The sequence below is a fragment of the Chlamydotis macqueenii genome, chromosome 1 (assembly GCF_036417535.1).
Source record: "Chlamydotis macqueenii isolate bChlMac1 chromosome 1, bChlMac1.mat, whole genome shotgun sequence".
Taxonomy (NCBI): Eukaryota; Metazoa; Chordata; class Aves; order Otidiformes; family Otididae; genus Chlamydotis; species Chlamydotis macqueenii.
In genome coordinates this window covers 213,533,177-213,551,139 of record NC_141556.1, presented here as the reverse complement: position 1 = coordinate 213,551,139, position 17,963 = coordinate 213,533,177, and the positions used below count along the sequence as shown (strand labels likewise).

At 47.8% G+C, this 17,963-nt stretch overlaps 1 protein-coding gene across 3 annotated transcripts in view; it reads left to right on the top strand.

The window, feature by feature from the left end:
* The window catches only part of GDPD5 (glycerophosphodiester phosphodiesterase domain containing 5), a 172,615-nt gene that overhangs the window by 9,903 nt on the left and 144,749 nt on the right, over nt 1-17,963 (top strand). The window lies entirely within an intron of this gene.

Below are 17,963 nucleotides of genomic sequence, written 5' to 3'. Positions count from 1 at the left end.
CCCACCCAAACCATTCTATTGTTTCCATGTTGCTGTGACCTCTGCGGGGATGGTGAAAAACTGGGCTGAAGCTCATAAAGGGTGCAGTGGTGTAGATCTGGGCCAGGAATCACTTGGCTTCTGCTTTGATTTGGAAGCACATAATTCCCAGGAGCTCCTATATTTTCCCTGAATGCACTTAGATGAGTGGAGAGGATGCTGCAGTTTGAGTGTGGGCATGGCTTGTCCTTCTCAGGCTTGGGCAGCTGACCTCATGCTGATGCAGGCATCTCCATTCTTTTGGGATCTCCAATTTGGAGCCTTGTGCAGTGGATAGGTGCCCACAGCTTCTCTCTAAAAATATGAATGAATAGGGTTTATTTTCTTGTGCTAAACTCCCCAAGAGGGGAGACGTGGTGATAACTGCTTTATGGGAGAGTGACATGAACAGAACAAGTGCTTAGAAATTTCCTTTTGGGATGAGGAAGTGAAAATGTTCATCTCCAGCATCTGCAAAAGCTCCTTCCCCAGGAAGGGTGGAGCCTGGAGGTTGAAACCAGGCAACCAAGAACAAGTCAAGGACCTGGAAAGGAGTCTGTTTCTTCACCTGCTCCTGCCAGGATGTGGAGCCAGGGTGGCAAGGTACTTTCCTTGTTTTCTTCCCTGTTGTTTTTCATGACTGCTGCCAGCAATGCCACAATTGTACAGACATGCACAGGAGAGCCAGACCTGATGTTCACCTGCTGTTGGCCATGGCAGGAAGGTTCCCTCTCTGTTGTCATCTTGTGTGCAGTGTCCATTTTATGAACATAGGACAAATCAATCTGGGTTGTTGCTACGTGTGTTAGGCTGTCCTGCTCTTGAAGGCTTTATTTTAATCCCAGTTTTAGAAAAACTTTATCTCCTTTTCTGTTGTGCTGATGTGCTGGGAGGGTTTCTCCAGAAGGCCGTGAAGAAGGCTGGGTTGAACCAACTGGTGGTGGAGAAGATGGAGGAGGGATGGAGATGAGACTTGGCAAGCGTGATGGCAGAAATAAGCCTGCCCTCTGCAAAGCTGTGTGCCAGAGTTTTGGCTGGCTGAGCCAGGATTAATCTGAGGAACATCAGCCCTGGCTGTGCTGCAGATAGTCCGAGCTGTTGGAAGAGGTGGCTTTTGACAAAAGTGGGAGCGAACGCTCGTTGCTGTTATGTGCCACCGCGCACAAGGTCAGCGTGACCGTCTGATCCCAAATTGGGCCGTCGGGTTCACTTTTTCTGCAAATGCTGCTGCTGCTCAGCCGTAATCAGCTGATGGGATTTAACACAGCGTCTGATGTTCCTAACTTGGCTCTGTGATAACAATCTAATCCAAAAAAGCCAGAGTTTAAAATAAGTGGAGATGTGAGGTCCTGGGGCCATCCAATTCCAGTCCTCATGTCGCAAAGCCATCTGATTTCTACCGGAATGGATACACTGATCATTATATCTGAATTGACTCAAAATGTTGTAAAGCGAGGGAGAAAGAGCATCTCTTGGTACTTATTACAGCTCAAACACCTTTACTTAAGGCAGTGTCTCCTGTGACATTTCTCCTGTTTAAATAACACAGTTAGAAAACACAAACCAGCCTCCTGCATCGGGGGAAGGTGGTTGCAGTGTTTTCAAATCTTCTTTTTCACCTGGGTGGCTTAAATCATGTTACACCTCTAACCAGTTGGGCTTTGGAGTAAAATCTGGACCCCAATTTATTTGCCTATGTGGCTTTTTTTTCTAACTCTTTATTGGGCCCCCTAAGATAATTACTTACAAAGGCTTCTGGAGTCCCAGGAGGAGCATTTGGTGGAGAGGAAAGCTCTTGTCCAAGTGTTGCTGTTTCGTGGGAGTGCCCTGGTGCTTGGTCAAGAAGTTGGACTTCACATCCTCCTTGTACACGTCTCAGCTCAACCACTGTTGTCTTCTACTGCCTGCTTTTGCCTGGCCACCCTAAGACTTATTGCTATGTTTCAGCATTGCCTGAAGCTGATGAAATGTTCTGCTCCCAAACTGACCATTTTTGGTGGCAGATCCCATATGTTTGATTCCAAAAGGCTGACTTTTTTTTTTTTTTGAAGGAAAGGTATGAGATAAATATTGCCTAAGACACTTGTGGCTGTCAGCTCTACAGAGCCAGCTCTTAGACAGGGGTGTGAGTAAAACCCGGTTATGTCTCATGCACCATCAGGTTTAATGCCTGCTAAATGGCAGAGCTGTCGAGAAAAAGCATTGGGCTGAGGCAATATAGCTGGTATTTAAAATAAATATATATATATTTATATAGCTTCAAGTGGCTGAGCTTTGAGATAAATTGTGCTATGGCTGTTTGAGTGGATTTATAGGGACTGCTGAGGTGTCTGGATTCCCCCCAGGGCTTGTTGCCAGGTGGGAGATTTGGGAATTTGGGAAGAGAGCAGCTACCTGCCTGTGGGAGATGTCTTGTGTCAATTCATCCTCTCCTTGCCATGAAACATGAAGGCTGAATTAAATAACTTTCTTGTTCTAGAGTTGAAACCAGCTACAGAGTCTGATCTTCTAACTTCTTTTTTTTTTTTTTTTTTATGTTGTAAATGATGGGCAAAGTAGGGTTTGCCACTGCTCTTTTGTAGGAGAACTGTAAAATGCGGAAGGATCTTGGTGGCATGGGCTTAGTGAAGATCTGTGTGCCATGGCCATCCTGGAGTTCTCAGGTGCTTGAGTTCTGCTCAAGATGTGTTTTACTCCTGGAATACTTCATTTGTGTCCTGTCACACTTCAGCTCAAAGTGCCTATGTTTAGGAAACTCTGTTTTTCTTTTATCCTCCTGGAAGTTACTTTGCAGAGGGTTATCTCTAGACTTTTGGGGGTTGGTGGGCTTCTTCCATGCCATGAAAGCAGGAGAGCTTGAGTGGATGCACAGTGCATCATCAGTTAGCAGTAAAGGAGAAAGCAGAAATGTTGGTTGGTCTTCCCACAGCTGAGTGCATCTCCTACAGCTTCAGGGATGCTGTCTGGTGGGTCTGAGGTCTCACTTCTACCTATGGGCCTGTCCCACAGTGGTTCACCTCAGCAATGCAGTGGTTAGCCCAAAATCTTTCTCCTTCCTTGGCCATGCAGGAGATGTTTGCTTGCAGGAACTGGTGAGCTCTGACTCCTTCCTCTCCAGCAAGATGAAGGTCACGTCACTGTTTCTCATGAACAATGATACAGGCCCACTGGAGGAAATGGAATTTGTGGGATGGGACAAGAAAAGGGAACCTGCAATTACCTTCCTCCTTCCCTTGTCCTTTCTAAAAGTTTTTGTCCAGTGGATTAGCCAAATGATGAAAACCAACTTGCAATTTCAATTTTTTTAAAAATTTTTTTCCAGTGATGGATGGTAACTATATACCATAAATACTTTGAGCTTTGGACACAACCTGCCAAAAATAGCTGGGAGCTCTGCAGAGGCTGGCACTTGGCAAAGGACTCCGCTCAGTTTATCCCGAGCGTGCCAGCGGGCTGAGTTCACAGAGCATCTTTTGGAGCCAGCGGGATGTGAAGTGGTGCTTCCTGCTGCTGTGGTGGTGACACAGGGACTGTTCATCACCTTGTGGGATGCTCATCGTGGTGTGTTCTGCAGCTAGAACCCATGACCTGAGCATTGCTGCTTTTTGTCCCAGTGGCTGAGTAGTTTTTGGTACGCTGGGGTACTGAGAACATAATGGAGGTCTTCAAACCCAGGCAGCTCCCTGGAAAAGCAGCTTGTAATGATTTAGACTTCTAGAGGAGGTGTCTATCCCAGTAACCATGGATCAGCTTGGGTGGGAGTAAAATCCCAGTCTTATGGGTCTGGTTACAGGGCTGTGAGCTATTTTTAGCCGCTTTCCCCAAGAGGCGTTGGCACATGGCGCAGAAGTGTCTGACAGCTGAACCTGTCTCTGCTGCACCCCCACCAGCCTGGTTTAGAGAGACTCCGTGGGTTGCTCCATGAATAATTTGGGAAGGAGGCAGTAGGGAATGTGTTGGCTCCTTGCATTCTGTATGGAAATGGCACTTTACCGTGTGGGGGTGGTAATAAACAGGGGATGTTGTGGGAGCTGATGAGCGTGGGAGGTCTGCTTAGCCCCAGAGACTCAATTTCCACTGGTGTTCTCGGGCTGATCTTAAGGTTGATGTCAAACTGGAAAGCATCATTTTCAGGGTGCTTATTGACGCAGAAGAACCTCTCCACTGGAGGTGGGGACAGCATGGAGGTTGCTTTGAATGGCGTGCCTTAATTTCTCCAAATATTGCTGGCAAAAGGGTGGTCTCTTTAGACTGGCTCTTTTTAGAATCATAGAATCACAGAATGGTTTGGGTGGGAAGGGACCTTTCAAGCCCACCCAGACCAACCCCCTGGTGAGGAGCAGGGACATCTCCAACCACATCAGGTTGCTCAGAGCCCCGGCCAACCTGGCCTGGAATCCTTTCAGGGATGAGGAAACATGGACAGCTCATTAATAGCTATTGGGTAAAACACAGAACAAAGTGAAAACTAATTTAACCAGGAGAGAGTTTGAGGCTGCTCTGTACCATCCTCCTGACCAACACTGGCAAGTCCAATTTTTGATGAGCAGGGGCTGCTAACCTGGTGAGTCTCCCCACGGCTTAGCAGAAGCACCACAATACACTTTCTTGTGAAACACGATGTGAAGCTAATGGCTGGGGTGAGATGGAGGTGGGGGGCTGCTTTCATAGTCTCTAAAGTATGCAGTCCATCCACAGCAAAAACTAAATCGGCTCCCAGGCATCTTCCAAAGGGCTTCCTTGTTATTTGAGTTTATTTCCTGGCAAGCTGGGGACAGGAGTGGGACTTAACTGCGATGAGATATGGGGAACTTCGTATGTTATTCAAACTTGGGGTTTTCTAGCAATATAAGAACTTGCATTGCTGGGACAATCGAGATCCTGACCTTAACTGAGATTTGTCATCCCTCGCAGTGTAAGGCAGGATTCTACTGAACAAGTGGTTTTGGAATCTGTACTTGGGCATATGGGCCAACGGCACCCTGGGCTGCATCAAGAGCAGCGTGGGCAGCAGGGCGAGGGAGGGGATTCTGCCCCTCTGCTCCGCTCTGGGGAGACCCCCCTGCAGCGCTGCGTCCAGCTCTGGAGCCCCCAACAGCAGAAGGACGTGGAGCTGCTGGAGAGGGTCCAGAGGAGGCCACGAAGATGCTGAGAGGGCTGGAGCAGCTCTGCTGTGAGGCCAGGCTGAGAGAGCTGGGGCTGTTCAGCCTGGAGAAGAGGAGGCTCCGGGGAGAGCTGAGAGCGGCTCCCAGTGCCCAAAGGGGGCTGCAGGAAAGGTGGGGAGAGACTCTTCAGCAGGGCCTGCTGGGACAGGATGAGGGGTCATGGTTTTAAAGTAGAGGGAGGGAGATTTAGGTTGGATATTAGGAAAAAATACTTTCTGCTGAGGGTGGTGGGACACTGTCCCAGGTTTCTCAGAGAGGTGGTGGATGCCCCATTCCTGGAAACATTCCAGGCCAGGTTGGCCGGGGCTCTGAGCAACCTGATGTGGTTGGAGATGTCCCTGCTCCTGGCAGGGGGGTTGGGCTGGGTGGGCTTTGAAGGTCCCTTCCCACCCAAACTGTTCTATGATTCTGATTCCTATAAACACTCAATGTTGATGAGTGACTGCAAAGTAACTTCCAGTCTCCTTTGTGAAATATGCCTGTGAAGCTCTGTGGCCTTTACACAATGAGGGGAGAGCAAGGCAAGCTGCTTTTGGGAAAGATTTGTTGTTAGAACCAAGGGTGATGCCTCTGGCCATCAACAGGGTCAAACTGGGACCAGCCTGGATGCTGCAACCAGGCAGGTATGTGGCATGGCTCAGGAGCTGGGGGTCTGAAATTGCTTCTTATAGGTTTTGTTCAGAACTTGTTCCTTCTCATTTTCCCCTGATCCTGCAGCTCTTGGAGAAGGGAATCAGTGCTCTGCTGGAGGGAGGACTTGAAGACTTTTGGCTTCTCTCAGAAAGTGCTCGTGTTTTTCAAAGCATGAGCCTGTAGTGGTTTTGTGGTTGGCAGACTCCCAGCCTTGATTTCTCCATGGATGTTGAGAAAGGGACAGATTTTTCATAAATCCTTTTCCATGCAAGCCACTGGCTGCATGGGTGCAGATGTGCAGCGGGTATTTCCCTCATCCTTCTTACACGGTGCTGCTTTATGCTGTATTTTACCCGTCAAGGGACAAACCTCCTGTCCACGTTGTCCTGAGGAAGATGCTGGTGAGTGTGCGGGTCTCGCTGGCCCCGTTCCTGCCCGCTGGCTGTAACGATGACAGCATCAAACTGCATCCAAGCTGTCACAAAGTGCAAGGACTCTGCATATAACTTACAAAACCTCAGTGCAGTAAAAAAAAGGCTTACGAAAAAGCTGTCTCCCCCTGAGTCTTTCCTGGGATGCTTGCATTTTCCTCTTTACTCCAGACCATAAGGCTCTCACTTACTGATGCTATGCGTAGCGTCGGACTTGCTGCACTGCTCTGGACACTTAAATGGCACAAAGATATTGCCTTGCACCCAGCCCAGAGTAAACCCTGAGCAAATCTGGGCACTAATTTTGGCATCACGCACCTCTCTGCTCCCTATGCAGGATAACTGTGGTGGGAGGCAGGGCAGCGGAGTTGCAGGTACTTAGCTGAGCAACCTCAGAGGAATCTTTATCTCGGTGGAAACAGATGGAGCTTGACTTTGTGTCAATTATGAGCCTAGAATAACTCGATTTTGCTGCACAGGAAGTGGAAAGGTGCCACAGCCTGGATGCTGACAAGCAGGAATTGAGCTCAGAGGAGAGCCGTGCCTGGCATGTACGCTGATTATTTCCACACTTGAGAAGCTATGGCCACCAGAAGGAAACTTGCACTTGTCATGTTTTGTGTAGGCCTTCCCTTGGGAAGGTGCAAAGCAGGGTGTTATAAAGCATCTTCTTGAGCTGCAGCCTGGTGACAGATCCCATAGCTGAAGGCTTCTGTTGGAGAAGGGATGTCACAGCTAGAGGATAAGTAAGGATCTAAGGGATAAGAGCCTCAAGAGGTCCTCTCTTCCCCTCTCACTCGCTCATTATTCATGAACAACACTTGGACAGTTGTATATTTGGGAATGAGCATGGAAGTGGAACAGATTTTGTGGTTTATTTGCTTTTTGGTTTTCCCACAGAGTTCTGCTCACTCAGGCATTTTGGATGAGGAGATGCTGGAGTGCTCGGTCAGTCGCTAGTGGCTTTACTCAGCCACTGTGTACCACTTCTCTGTAATTTCCCTTCTCTACCCCTTTTTGTGCTTAATGCATAAAAGTTGATTTTGTGGAAAGGTCAGAGCTGGGCTCTGTAGAGCACTGTTGTGTCCAGGGCTTCCATCATCCACCTGGACTCCAGTGGTCTTCAGAGGTCTCAGCTTTGTGCCCAAATGAAGGATGGACAATGCTTTGGGTCATGGTTAGATAGTTACAGTCCATCCACTTGACTGTATCATGGCCAAAAAGGCTGCCATAGATCAAAGAACATTTCAAAGGAAGTTTCTACATCAGCCTTTCCTCTTTGGAGTGAGATGCAGGACCCTGTGAGTGGTGTTGGCCCTCTGGTAGGTTTAGGTTTCTATAGCTTCTGGGCTCCATAAGCTGCTCCTTAGGTTGTTGAAGAGCCGCTGTGTCTGTTCTACAAGCCTCTGTGGGAAGGCTGGATATGGTCCTAGCACTTTCCCCCAGCGTATTGGGTGGAGCTGCTTGTCAGCTTTGTGTCCAGCTAAACTTGTACGGCTAGCTAAATTAATAGCTATGCAATGACCTCCCGCCCCCTAAAATGGAAAATGAGACTGTGGAACTACCCTAGGGAAGGAACTACCCTTGGGAGAGGAGGAGGCAGCGAGTTTGTAGCAGTCTTCTTGGCTAGCAAAGATGTTTGTGAAGGCATCTAGCTGAATGCTTGCTCTGGTCTGCAGCCTTTGGGGTGGCTTGGACACCAGAAGAACTACAGCTTCAAAACTTCCCTGCCTCGAGCCTTTGTCAAAGGCTTTATTTTATTTACCAACTAGTCTCACTCAGCTGGGGATGGGATTAAATTTCAGATTGGGCTGGATCTGTGCCCTGAACTGGGTGTATCTCTGCTTTGCACCCCTTTCCTAACCAGACCCTGCTCTCCTTTGACTGGGGAGCAGGTATCTGAAGAGCCTGTCAAGGCTGTGGGCTGGAGAATCTTGTAGAAGATGTTTGTTCAAGCAGCAGTACTGCGATATAATTTTCTCGCAGCACCGCACAGGGATGCTCCTGCGTATCCCTAGCTGTAATTGCTGTGGATGACTTACCGATGAGGCCAAAAGTGTTGGAGAAGGTGGAATAAAGGCAAGACTTGAATGTAGCTGGCTCTTAAATGCCCCTGAATGTGCTGCAACTAACTTATTGAACCTGGGTGTCCTGCCTCAGCAAGTCTGGGCCCCTCCTAAGCAATAAGTAAAGCTTAACCCCAGTAGTCCTTGCTAATGTTTACCTTTTGCTTTAGAGGAAGGAAATGTGATCCTAATCTTCAGATCAAATGGCATCTGTAGTTTCATTGACAAAAGTAAATTTGTAATGTGCTTAATGAAGCCTAGAGAGATGTTTCAGATAATGGACAGAAAATATCTGGGAGGGGAAAGTTTTAAAAAGGCAAAGTTATTGCAAGATTTCTTATTATGCTTAAAGTTGTTTGGTGGTTTGTGTGGTGGTTTTTTTTTTTTAATCCTTTGAGGTTTTAGGGAAGAAAATGCCTTTGGAAAGCAGATGTCGGACTTGAATTGCATGCTTCTCCCCTTAACACTTGGGTTGAAAGTGTTCCTTAGAAACCAGTCTCTGGCTCTGTGGGAGATGCCAATGAAAAGCTACACGTCAAAGAAGTGGAGAGAACTTCAGAAATTTGACTTTGCTTTTCAAACTTTGGGTGTCAGCCTCTCTAACCTGAGACTTGAGGAGCACGTGTGTATGGAAAGCTGGTTGCTATAACAGGAGTATTATATCCTTCTTCTAGAAGTCACCTTTGTCACAAAACTCTTCTCTAACTTGGAGCAGAGGATTTTAGAGAATAATTTCCCTGGCAATTTTGTCACTCCTGTGTTTAGGTTGTGTGTGGGGTGCAGCAATAGTTTATAAATACAACTGCCTGTTGGTAACTGGGGGTGGACGAGGGAGGTCTCGTGGCTATGAACCTCGCTTAAAAGACCAACTGAACGTGAGCTGACAAGATATTTTTTGAAAAGTGAGTGGTTTTATTGCTGCCTTTATGTGCAGGGGATCAAACCCAGGGTTACCAGAGCATCTTGCTCCTCATGTCCTGAGGTGTGAGAAACACCACAGGCAGTTGGATGGATGTCCCTGGTTTGAGAAAATAAATATGAAATTAAGCAAAGGGCACATGAAAGCAGTCCTTTTGGTCCTCATCTCTGGCTGGATGCCACACTGTGTGTGTGTTCTGACGAGATACTGGGAGAAATCATCTAGGACCTAGGAGAAGAAGGTGGTAACATGGCTGATAGCTGGCTGGAGGAACAAGAACCAAAAGGGACTATAATTGTTTTCTATCAGGCTTTTGCACTTCTAGTTTTGGGCTGAAATCTTGGAGAACTAGAGAGGACAAGAGGAAGGGTTTTATCTTCATTTGGAGATACAGTGGCTTAAGTTTAGTAGCAGGACATATTTCTATTGGTAGTGATGTGCTGGGGCATGGCCATGGGGCCTCAACACTCCAGGTTTTGAGAGCCACTTGGACAAGTCTTGTGCATGACTGACAAATTAATCCCCTCTGCAGAGGTGGGAATCAAGTTGGGTGACATCTCAAAGGTCTCCCCTGCTTCAGACACATCCCTCTTTGATGCTGCCAAGACAACCTAGATAAGACCACTCGGCTGGTTCCTGCCAGTGCCCTCTCCTCTGTTTGGTGGAAACCTCATTTCCAGAGCATCTGCAGGAACTTGTGAGAAGATATTAAGGAAGGAGTGGTGTCTGACCTCATACTGCTGGTGTAGAATTGAAGTGCACAGATATTTGTAGGAAAAAGCTTAAAGATAATGGGGTGTGTGAATGATAAGCAGACTTGTCCAGTTTCCTTTGGGAAGAAATGCGAAGATGTGATGTTTTTAGCACTACAAAAGCAGGTGGAGAAGAGTGCTTTGGAGCTCTTCCAGCATTTGAGATCAATTAAAGTCCAAGAGTGCAAGTGCTTTGCCTCTATCAGCTGTCATTGGGAGGTGATTTCTTTATCAACCAGTTAAAAATTTCCCCAACCTATAGATTAAACCTTTAGATGAGACATAAGGAAGAAATTTTTTCCTGTGAAGGTGGAGAGGCACTGGCCCAGATTGCCCAGAGAAGCTGTGGATGCCCCGTCCCTGGCAGTGTTCAAGGCCAGGATGGATGGTGCTTTGAGCGACCTGATCTGGTGGAAGATGTCCCTGCTTCTTGCAGGGGGGTTGGACTGGATGGGCTTTGAAGGTCCCTTCCAACCCAAACCATTCTGTGGTTCTATGATAACCCGTAATTTGAGGGACCAGGAATGGGCCAGCCTAGTGAAGCCATACTCATAGACGCTGGGGTGGTTGCTGCTGTTAGCAGCGAAGGGCAGAGTAGCTTTGGTGGGATTAGCTCTAAATGCTGCGCACAGCAGTGTGGTTTGAGGCTTGTGATGTTTTAAAGTTCTCATATTTGGAGGAAGATGGTATGGTAAGGTCTTTGAGAGAGTGTCAGTAAAAAAAAAGAGAAAAAAATCCCAAAATATTCCAGTTATTGCGTGATTGTTATGTGCTAATAGGATTTAATTTCTGCAAAGCTTTTGATGAGAGGGAAAAAAAGTACCTCAAAGGACCACAGGTATTTTGGGAAAGGCTTAAGTGGAATAAAATTCAGCTGTGATCATGTTACAGCAGGGAGGCTTGGAGGTAACTGAGCCACAGCAACGAGTTTTGCTGTTCCTATATAGGATGTGGACAGCCCCGTTTCTCCTGCCTGTCCCCGGGGTTGGAAAGAGGGGGATCTTCTCCATGAAAGAGAAAGGCAAGCGATGCGTTGGGTCTGCAGGGTTTCCCACAAAAGCTCCCAAAAAGCTTGCAGATGTCCTGCTACCCCAGGTTGGATGTGAATTTGTGACCCAGCGGTGAGCTGCTGCATTTTAATCCCATCTCAGGGCTCCTGGGAGCTATCGAGCAGCGCAGTGGAAGCACAACTCTGTCGTCCGGTGACCTGTTTTGCTGGGGGAGGTGGAATAAGGAGCCTTTGCGCATTTGAGGGGAAGGGGACCGTGGAAGGTTTCCTTCCTGGGGAAAAGGGCTGGTAATGCAGCTTGGGGGGAAGAAAAAAACCAAACAAAGCAACTTCTCTTCCCTTCTGGCTCCGAGCGGGTGTGTGATGTCAGGGTAGCCCTAAGCCTTCCCAAAGACTGTAGGATTTTCTTTTCCTTTTTATTTTTTTTTGGGTGGTGGGGTTGGGGGATTGGTTTATATGCTTTATTGTTAAATCCCTCAAACAATGCTGCTTCCCCTTCCTTGGAGCAATTGTTCCCTGTGTGGCCGACACTCTTCCTTCCCCTTCCTCTCCATCGTGGGAAGCGCTCTCCTAATGATGTATGGGCTCAGCTTCAGTCTCTGGCTTACTTTTCTTTGTTCTGATCAAGTCCCTCTTATTCTTGTGTAATTTCTGTCAGGATCCTCATCACAGAATCCAAAAAACCAACTGGTTTAGTGCTGATGGAGAGAATTAACTATCAGAGCAGGGTATACCTCCCAAAGACATGGGACTGCCAAGTCCAACAGGCTTCATAGTACCATGAGATTTCCCTCCCCTCCCCCCCACCTTGTTGATGTAGTCTCCTCTTGGAAGGGCTTCTTTCTTAAGAAAACACTTATCTTTTTGTGATCAGCCTAGTCTCAAAGCTTTTTTTTTTAGTTTATTTTTTAACTTTTGCATCTACAGTGCTCAAAAATCCCTTGCTTCCTCCTGTCAGACCTCTCATCTTCTCTTTCTGGACCAGACTCAGAGGAGATGAGGTGAAGCCAGACTAAACAGTGGTTCTGAACAGCTACTAAATGGAGACACCCATCTCTTCATTTGGGGCAAGGGGAGAAAAGAGTGGAGACAGTGTCCATCTCGGACCAGCCAGTATTTTGCAAATAACTTGATGAAATGCTAAAGCTGTGTAAATCTACTTCTGAAGTGTATCAATCCTGTATACAATACGCGATCGCAAAAATTAATAGACTTGCCTTGAATACTACTGGTAAGGAGGACAGAAAGCTGTTGGAGCGAGTCCAGAGGAGGCCATGCAGATGCTGAGAGGGCTGGAGCAGCTCTGCTGTGAGGCCAGGCTGAGAGAGCTGGGGCTGTTCAGCCTGGAGAAGAGGAGGCTCCGGGGAGAGCTGAGAGCAGCTCCCAGTGCCCAAAGGGGGCTGCAGGAAAGGTGGGGAGAGACTCTTCAGCAGGGCCTGCTGGGACAGGACGAGGGGTCATGGTTTCAAAATAGAAGCGGGAGGATTAAATTAGACATAAGGAAGACATTTTTTTTATGCTGAGGGTGGTGGAACAGTGGCCCAGGTTGCCCAGAGAGGTGGTGGATGCCCCATCCCTGGAAACATTCCAGGCCAGGTTGGCCGGGGCTCTAAGCAACCTGGACTAGATGCCCTTTAAAGGTCCCTTCCAACCCAAACCATCCTGTACATCTCTGATACTACAGGCTTAAGGACATACGTAACCACCTGATTATGCAGTTCCTTTGCTTTGTCATACCACTTATTCAAAATATCCCCTAGACTCCATGACACAGCAGATAAGAACTTCCAGGTCCTTTCAGCATTTATCAGAAGAGCTTCCTGCAGGGAGCTGTCAGTGATTTACGCCGGGGAAGAAGAGGAAAGGCGGCTGGTGTGAACGTCTCCTGATAGACTTCAGACCGCTTAGCTCATGGAGTGAGCTAGGAAAGGCAGCAGCAAACTCCATGAGTTTTGCCCTCTTCTGTTAGGTGGAAATCACATGGTCTAATTAAGCAACAGCAGTTCTTGATAATGGTTTAAGGGATTATATCATGCTTCAGCAGAATGGGGCAAGCAGCCAGAACACATTCATCCTGTTGATAAGGCCCATGCCTACTGTAAACACAGTTATTAACAGTCTCAGCCTGTACGAGATGCTCTAATGGAAAGCTGTAACTTGAGAATAAGCAAGAAGCTTGGAGAAGCCCACAGTGGGTATTTAAAACTTTCTTCCTTTGGGCGGTGGTAAGCTACATTCTTCCATAAGGTACCTAATTAATTTTATGAAGAGAAGTGAATCCTTTCAGCTGCAACTTGTGATGGAATAATATAGTTGGGTTTGAAAGACCATCCTGGTGTCCAGGGTCTGTCCTGGGCCGTTGGGATGGCATTGATCTGTCCTTTTGTGTGTGGACTTAGAGCTGGGTCCCTTGACCTTGTGCCCTTCGTGGCTTTCTTTGTGTTCTTGTTCATCAGCTTGCAGAGCAGCAATAAAACACTTGCAGCTGCAAGACCTGTTCCAGCAAGTTGGTGCCTAAACACTTTTTCTAGCAAATGAGAGCCTTGGGGTTGGAATTTAGGAAGAAACTGAAAAGTGAGAGTGCATCTGCACTTCCTTGCTAAAAATTACTAGTGTAGAGGAGGAGAGGGTGTTGTCTCCCTGGAGCGCAAAGCTGATGAGCATCTGAAAACTTTGCACTGGGCAGAGCTGGAGGTGAAGTGATCTGGTGGGGTGGGCGACTGTTCCACTCCCCAGAGCAGGGGAGGTGTATGGAGGTGATTTTGTCCAGCTCTGCTGCAGAAACATGTCTTTGTGGGACTGGCTACTGCCATAGTTTTGGATAGGAGCTTCTCTTGGAAAGCTCAGATTTATGTGTTGACTTGACCTGAGGACTTTCTGTGGTGGAGGCTTGCATGGAATCATGGAATCATTAGAGTTGGAAGGGACCTTCAAAGGTCATCTAGTCCAATAGCTGGATGCTCTGTGGGAGTGTGGTCCTCTGAGGGAAACACCTCATGCAGTAATGTGGAGGACGAGGCCAATTTTTCTGGAAATCGTGTTAGTGTATGGCTTGGATCCTACAGTAGATTTCAATTCTAGGACACATGGTGAGAACTGTGATAGAGCTGTTAGAAATAATCAGCCAAATCTGAGGATTTAAGACCACCTATTTCCAGTACAGTCCAGAGGGTAAGTCTGGGATCCAGTTGTCACTGGAAGGCTCTGACTTTGCCCAGGAAGGTGAAATTCAAGTTTTCTGCCTTCAGTGGCATTGCTAATGGTTGGGTGGTTGGGGAGGGGAGGAGTGACTTCTTCATTGTTAATGCAAGAATCCTCCAAAAAAAACAAATGTGGCAGAGCGGTGGTCTGGCGCACTAACCAAGGCGTTGGGCAGTCTAGGTAAGGTGGAACCTTACCTACACATGACTGGTTTAATTTTTTTAGAGAAGCGAATTGAAAGGTTACAGGGGCGTGAATACGTTGCCTGGCCTTAATGTGACTTTCTGTATGAGTGGAGGACAAGACACCAGAGATGAGTGTCAAGACTCCTGTACAAACTGCAGTGGTTTCTCACCTCCCATGATGTTTCTTTCTCATGTCCCAGGTTGTGGCCAAGCTCAGTACCAAGCACCCTGGATTTTGGAAACGGTGAGGAGATGTTTCTTGCAGAAGTTGATGGATGCTACATGGGCCAGGCTGTAGGGGGGTGAAAGCATCTCCAAGTCCTTCTGGGTCTGTGGGAATGGAAATTACCTCCCAGCAGATGTTTTGCCCACAAACAAAGTCTAAGCTACACCTAAGCATCTGTCCTTGCCACATTGCCGTCACTGCGAGGCTTTACCTGCATCTGCAGTGGTCAAAAGCCAGATGTATTTTTTTAGAAGATGTTTAAATAGACATTGTCTAAGCTGTTTAATGCTGTCGCATGGCAACAAGAGTGGTTGCACAGAGGACTTTTCTCTTGTACTCAGTTTATTTGTGCATCGTGGGAGGCATGGAGGGGATGCTGATGCAGGGGGAACTGGGATTGGTGGCTGCAGCACCTAAAATGCTACCCCTGATGCTGCTGAGCAAAACTGTTAGGTTATTCTCTCTGATTCCTTATTGCTATTTGAGTTTTTTTCTTTTTAATTAAAAGTGAGGAGCTGTTAGGAGATATGCAGGAAATGGTGAGTCTCTCACAGAATGGTGAGTCCAAATACAGAAATGCTGGCCAGGCTGGAGCATCTGGGGTTTGTGAGACCTCTTGGTTGACTTATTTGGGGAGATGGATCCACATGGCCCCTTCTATCCTCTTGGGAGGTGTTACTGTGTTCTCCAGGGCATCCCTTGCTGAAGGAGGAGGGCAGAAGTCTGGGGAGAAGTCCTGTAGAGACCAACTTGTGTACTCTTCTAAACACTGCACATACAGCTCTGCTTTTCTGCAAGGAATAACATCTCTGGCTGCTCCAGAAATGTCAAATAAGTCTCCAAGACAAGCTCCTGTGTAATCTGCAGCAGCCCTTAGATTGCTGGAGCCTGTTTTGAATCAGAAACGCTCCGCGGACACAGCTGTAGTAGTGTTGTTTTTCTGAAGTGCTGATCTGCTTCCTTCCTTTCCAATTCCTCAAAAGAAAACAAGTCAGTTGATTTAGGCGCCAGAATACGCTGCTGACTCTGCATGAGTTGTTTGCTCTTCCCCGTGTCCTTTTTGTTCCTTAGCTGAATCGCCCTGAAGTTTGGGCCCCAGGGAAGGTACTTCTGGAAAGACTTAAATGCAAAGTTGATCCAGAGGCAGAGAAAAGAGCAGAGGAACAGAGTCGATGCTTAAAGATATGCTGTCATCAGATATACATTTCCAGCTCCTATGCTTGTTGCTTGGAGACCTCTTGCATTAGCTGTGTAAGACTTATGTCCCTGTTTAAGTACAACTGTGTTTTTTACAACAGGTCCTGGTGGAATTTGCTCTTAAAAGCATATCCTCCTTGAAAGTCTATACACTTGGGCTCCTCAGCGTCCTATCATAGAGTCATAGAATAGTTTGGGTGGGGAGGGACCTTCAAAGCCCACCCCGTCCAACCCCCATGCAAGGAGCAGGGACAGCTCCAACCACATCAGGTTGCTCAGAGCCCCGGCCAACCTGGCCTGGAATGTTTCCAGGGATGGGGCATCCACCACCTCTCTGGGCAACGTGGGACACTGCTCCACCACCCTCAGTGTAAAAAATTTTTCCCTAATATCCAATCTAAATCTGTCTCCCTCTATTTTGAAACCATGACTCCTCGTCCTGTCACACCAGGCCCTGCTGAAGAGTCTCTCCCCACCTTTCCTGCAGCCCCCTTTGGGCACTGGCAGGCCACTCTCAGGTCTCCCCGGAGCCTCCTCTTCTCCAGGCTGAACAGCCCCAGCTCTCTCAGCCTGGCCTCACAGCAGAGGAACCATTTAGGTTGGAAAAGACCCTTAAGATCATAGAGATCTATGCCAAGGTGTTCTGCAGGAGAGCTGTGTGATGGCCATCACTTCTGATGTTGGACCTGCCGCTCTCGGTGGAACCATCTTGCAAAGAGCCCAGAAGGCTCTTCACCTCCTGGGGTGAGTTTTGGACTTCTGTACGCTGCTATGTCTCTGCAGTTTTATCCCCAGACCCTGTGCAAAGGCACCAACCTTAGCTTGGTGCTGCAGAAAGCCATGGACGACCTTTGTCATGTTCTTTGGGAATAGGGAATGTGAATGACATGGATGGGGCAGGCCCATGCTGCTGCTGCAAGGGTGGCTTCAGCTCCCGTTCAGCCTGACCTTGGTCGTCTGAATCACCCTGTTTAATCCTGTACTTAATCAGAATTGATGTCAACAGAGAGTGTCTGAGCAGAGATTAGCAGCAGATGAGTGAGGCTGCCCGCAAAAGCATGGAGAGAAAATGGAAGTTTTTCTAAACCTAAAAATTACCCCCAAATTATTGTGGTTTTTTTTTAAGCTCTGCATTCTTACCCAGTTACTGGAAAGCTGTGTCGAGAGCCGTAGTGCAAAGGGGCACCTAATTCAAGGGCTCCCTCATCCCCAAGTAAAACCATCCCAGTTCTCCGCTGGCCTCCTGCAGCACGCTGGTGTGAGCCGGGTGCCTTTGAGGTGACAGCCGTGTGGTGGCCTGGCCGCTCCGCGTTGCTCTGGCTGATCCGCACTAATGCACGGTTCCTAGAGTTGAGCCTGTTTTGCTAATAATAGGCGGCTTTGTGGGAGATAAGCACCAGACTGACCTTATCTGTGCCCATCATGTTTGACCTCAGAGGAGCTTATTAGTTTGTGTTTCATACTGTGCTGTGTGTGGGGGAAATAATGAGGGAAAATAGTTTTTAAAGTATCGGAGGAGCCATTGGGAGGGAAGGTCTGGCTAAGAAAAACCCCGAGTGTGCAGGGTGTAGCTGGAAGCACCAGTGAAATGTGATTGTGGCTTATGTTGGCATGAGTCCTGTCCCCCCGGGACTTTTCTACCCCTTTGGGATGGGTGACAGTGACATGGGATGTGCCTTGCTCCTGCCCAGTTCCCTGATGTAGTTGGAGATGTCCCTGCTCCTTGCAGGGGGGTTGGACTGGGTGGCCTTTGAAGGTCCCTTCCTACCCAAACCCTTCTGTGATTCTATGATGACTGCACTGTAGGGTGCAGGAGCCCCATTCATTTTAAGCAGGCATGGGCCACTGGTCCTGCATGTTTTTATACATCAATCCCTGTGAGATGGGCTGGAGTCCCAGCATTGCACGGGTGGAAGGATGGAGGGACAGATACTGTTTTGTGCAACGTAAGAGGATTCAGTCTGTGTGTGACCACATTTGGTACTTGGAAATGCTGTGCATAAGTGGTTTTTGGCCCCTTTATGGGGAAGGGCTGATTCTCAGCATCCAAAGTGAGCACCCAAAACCAGAGGCTGGTGTTGAGTTCTCATTAACACCCGCTCACTACACCTAAGGGTTATCTGATCTTCTTAGTGCTTATGCTTTAAAAAGCAGTCCAGAA